Here is a 5,192-nt window from a genome sequence, read left to right on the forward strand (position 1 = left end):
ATCAATACTACTGGAATGAATTTTGTTTTTCTTGGAGATTCAATAAATCGTATATTGTGCTATTCTCAGGTGTATTGACTTATGTTAAAGTAATCGGGTTGATTCAACAAAATATTATCAGACAATTTATTTCCAAACAAACCTCGACCTATTTTGAAGAAGTGAAAAAAGACTGAACATAAGTTTAACACAGTGAAACAATCTTTATTAAATTCAACAATAATCGAAGTTTAAGCAAGTGTATCTTAGGTCGCATTTACTGGACACTTCTCAGAACGAAGTGCGTTAGAAGTTTGTTGAATCTAAGACTGTTTAGAACTAAGAAAACATAAGATTATACACACAAATAAAGCTATTATTTTTAGGACGCAGAAGTCATAACGTGAATGATTAAAATTTTAACTTTGAAGTACTACCTGACCTGCCAGTAGAAAATATTACTGTCTGTTTAGTATCCTACATTCCATTTTATAAACAATTCTCCCGTGAAAAAGTGCATTTGACACCTCAGTTAAACAACCGAGTTCAATAAGTTTTTTAAGGCTAGAGAAGAAGTTAATGTACACTATATGTACAAAACATTTGAAAAATCAGTATATCATGAGTAAGAAACACGTCGTTTGCCTTAATTTTCCCACTATTTATAGATATGATAAATCATTATATGCGAACTCATTTTGAAGCTTCTTTTACAACCCTTACATGCTACAAAGTATGAGATTCACTTTGGTTAAAACCCTTCAGAAAATTCAAATTTTCTACCTAAACATTATTTCAACCAACTGATGCAGAGTTATGTCTGACAAAATATCTTACAGCCTACTATGTTTTTTACACTAAGTTACGTAATTGTAAACACTTAACTTTATCATGCGTTTCCACAAGTTTTCATTAAATCCTAGTAGAATACGTATACTAAAATTACATATATTTTTAAGTATCCAACTTTCCCTTGTGCCACAACACATAGTTGAACATACCACTAAAACCTAATGTAGTCTGTTTAATTAAAAGAGCAATCAGCCCGTACGTGTATGAGTGCTAACTCACATGGAATTCCGATATTCAGATTGGATAATTGTATGGTGGTACTTTTACGTTTATACGAAAGCAAAACTAAGACATTTATAACATTAACATTAAAGACAATTACGTTAGTAACATAAACAAACATGAAAAAAAAAACTCAGCTAATTTTTTTACAATTCCATAGCTTATAAATTACTCAGTATCATTATGTCTCAATAAAAATTCAAGTGGGCGCTCAAAAATCAACAGTTATGTCTAAACTTTAAATACATTTCGTTACCATATAGCTGGCATTTATAGAACAGCAGGTTTCAGATTATATACATGGCGACAATTGGTTTTTACACTTCTTGATATTATAAATTTTTTTAAAATTACTTTTTCATAACTATTATACAAAAAAACATTACACCTAACGACACAGAACATTTCGTAAAGCTACAAAATCCTTTGTTTCGGTGAGTAACTAAAAGTTCTTTTTGCTTACCATTCATACTATTAATTCTGAATATTTTTAAGTGGTTCGGTATACAGAAAGTAACATTGACGTGTTATAGTTCAGTAAGAGTTTGTGAAGTTTGACTCAACTTATTTTATCCAATTGTTGAATATTCAATAACTTCTAAACCCAGTGTCTTTGTAATCCCAGTATTGAAGCTTCTTGCAAGTTATACAGACTGATATTTCATTACATTAGTTACTACCGACATGAGTTATCAGTAGTAACGGAACTCAGCCTTTTTTTGAGGATTTTTCAGGGCTATACGGTTGAGACGCTCATTTTAACGTAGTACAATTCGGTACAAACTAAAGGAGGGCTGCGTCTTCTCGGTATTTTGCTCATACTACGATTTGTATCGCGTGCTATGAATGGTTCCGAAAAAGTATCAAACAACATTTTACTTTGGAAGCTCCACCCACATCCACTACGGAGCATCGTAGAAACTAGAAGTTCTGTGGAAATATTGTTTGTTTCCCTTAGTTAACCAGAACGTTATTCCTTTTTTCTTGTTATTACCCTCGTCTCTAAACTGTTGTATTAGGTAATTTAAAACTGACCATCAACGTGTTTAAGATATTAGATTTGTTATGAAACTGTATAATTAACTGTAGGTATTAAATTTAACCATCTCTAAAAATCAAACAAAATAATCCCAAAACCCCATTTATATGCTAAAAATTTGCGTTCGTATAAGACTGTAGGTTACTTATATGATTTGTATGCATTAAATACATCATGCAGAGGGCCGAAGTGAGCCTTCTGGTGGCCAAGCGGCTATTGTAATTTTAAAGACCATCGATAGAAATGTACGTAGTGTTTAAAGATTTATAAACCGTTAAGTAATCAAAGCTTTCTGAGCCCTAGTGCTGCAACCCCATCTACTCATACGTACATTTGGCGCTTATGTTGAAGGAAATATTGGATCGATTTAGGTTTACCAATCACTCAACGCTAGTTTATTGAAACAGCTCTTTTTGGTTATGTTAAAGCATGAGAAGGCATTGTAAATTAAAAATAACGTTTATATTTTTAATTTTACTGTGATGAGTAAAGGACAACCCAACACCCTAAGATTTGACGACTTTTGAAACTATTGTTTAAGATTCATAACATTGGGAAATAAATATTAACAATTACACACGGATTTTTCTCTACTTTTAAATACTTTTATTTGCGAACTTTCGGCCCTCTTATCAAAGGCAACATGTTGCCCGATAAAGGCTCCAGTAAGAGAGTCGAAAGTTCGAAAAGAGAAATATTTTAATGTAGAGAAGAAACCCTTTATAACTCTAAACAGACTTTGGAAACTACTGTTTAACTTTTACTTTATTTTGGAAATTTACGCGTGAAATTCGTGTACTCAGGCTGTTTCGAACCACCATTTCTAGTCAGTACTTAGAAATTCATATTTCCTATAGTTTAATATTTGATACACAGTGACTTTAAATTTACAAGAAAATTTAAAACACATAATATTCGTAATATGGTTACTTCACCAAATATATCTTTTTAATTCTATTCTCCATATTGGTTCTTATGAGGTTATCCTTCGTTATCAACTTAATACTAGCTTAATATGGTTATGTTTGTTTGGTTTTCAACCCAGTTAAGCTCAAAATAAAGTAAAATATCGCTTTAGTGGTTGATTTATATTATACATTGAGTGTGTGTATTTCTACACCTAATAAAGAAATGTAACCTTTGTGTGTATGTTACGGTAATTTAATATACACTTTCGTTTTTATAGAGTTATAAAACTATCCTCCTAAAAAGATCTGAAGTTTATTTTAAAACAGTTTGCATTCTTGTGCTCTTTTACAGTGTGTATTCGCAAGGTTAAGAAGCATTAGTGTGATAATAAAATAACATATAGTGCTTGCATTTACTTTTCCAAGTCTAGTGCTTGTTGTTTTACTTATTTCTGTAAATTATAATTACATAAAATATTTTTAAACCTTTCCTTAAACAATTAACTATAAGGGTTGAAATGACATTTAAAATATTCAGGCCAAAACGTTAGTTCTAAATAAATCAAACATTTAGAGTGAGTTATCGTTCTCATTTATGAAACGAGTTAAGTATTCTAAAGTGCAGAGGCAAAACTTCATATGAAAAGGTTCTTCATATAAGAAATGGACAGGGCGTAACCCCGTTATTAATCTGATGGACTGTGAACCTAAGACTCTAAGGCCTTTCACTGTCGAAAAATTTATATTTCACACTCTGAGGCCGTTAGTGCTTTATAAGAGTGATCCTTAATTCGACTAGAGTAGCTCAATAGTAGGCGGGTGATGTTGTTGATTAGCTGCCTTATTTCTAGTCTATAAGTTTCAAAATTACGTATGGCTAGTGTACGTAGTTCAGGTGAAACTTAGCATGAATATCCAAAACAAACAAATCAACACATTTATAAACAACTTTCATATTACCATTGAGCAGCGTTTTATGTTAGATTTTATGTGCAACTACTGGCAAACATAGCGTTACTGCGACGTGTTTAGTGTATGAGATAATGTTGTAGAGAAGGTATTGTTTCAACGAGGGTAAAAATTTTATCGCCTCCGGTGTTTAAAGATCGTAACACCCATAATGTATAACAGATTTATATTTTTTTTAGGTTTACGAGCTCTAAAACAACACGTTTTGGTTGAAATATTTATTTCAGATGATACTGGTTTGGTTTGAATTTCGCGCAAAGCTACACGAGGGCTATCTGCGCTAGCTGTCCCTAATTTTGCAGTGTAAGATTAGAGGAAAGGCAGCTAGTCATCACCACCCACCCAGCTCTTGGGCTACTCTTTTACCAATGAATAGTGGGATTGACAGCCACATTATAACGCCCCCACGGTTGAAAGGGCAAACATGTTTAGTGTGATGGGGATTCGAACCCGCGACCCTCGGATTACGAGTTGAGTGCCTTAACCACCTGGCCATGCAAGTGAAACTGAAAGACAGGAGGTAATGGTGTGAAGATTTATAAACAATAATTCATTGTCCGGCGTTCTTTTGACTTATTAAATTTGATTACTGACTATCAAACTTTAAATATTCAAACAAGTAATTTAATTGCTTATGTTAACTTTGTGGAAGTAATATATATTTAATGTTCCTCAGTAACATTTGCCAAATGAAGCACAAGAGAAAGTAAAGTTGTTATACGAATGATACCTTTTCAGTAAATTTATGATGGAGTTTAAGATAACGCCTGATAAATGTTTTAAATCTAAGAGTTGACTTTGAATAGTTTATTATTATTTAAAATTTAATTTATTGTATGGGACGACTTATATGGACCAACAAGTTCGTTGTTCCCCTGAAATAATGTGTTATAGTACATGTTACGCTACCTGAGCATTGTTTCTTGATAACATAAATTTATTAAAAAACGAAAAAGGCTATTCTGATTGGTTGATAATGCCTATCAATAGAATTCGAAGTTTTAGAAAGTATGCTTATAAACATTCGTGAATTAAAGTACAGAAAAGTATTTAATACACAAAATAATCAGTTTAGTTCAGTGGATAAGACGGCTAATATCGATCAACAGGTCCCTTGTTCACCTTATATCATGTGTTATATTACATGTTACGTTACCTGAGATTGAGACTGTGCTCTTGTTGTCATCAGGCGACTCTACTTGGTTATTCAATTCATATTTTTG

The sequence above is a fragment of the Tachypleus tridentatus genome, chromosome 9, assembly GCF_004210375.1.
Source record: "Tachypleus tridentatus isolate NWPU-2018 chromosome 9, ASM421037v1, whole genome shotgun sequence".
NCBI classification, from domain to species: domain Eukaryota; kingdom Metazoa; phylum Arthropoda; class Merostomata; order Xiphosura; family Limulidae; genus Tachypleus; species Tachypleus tridentatus.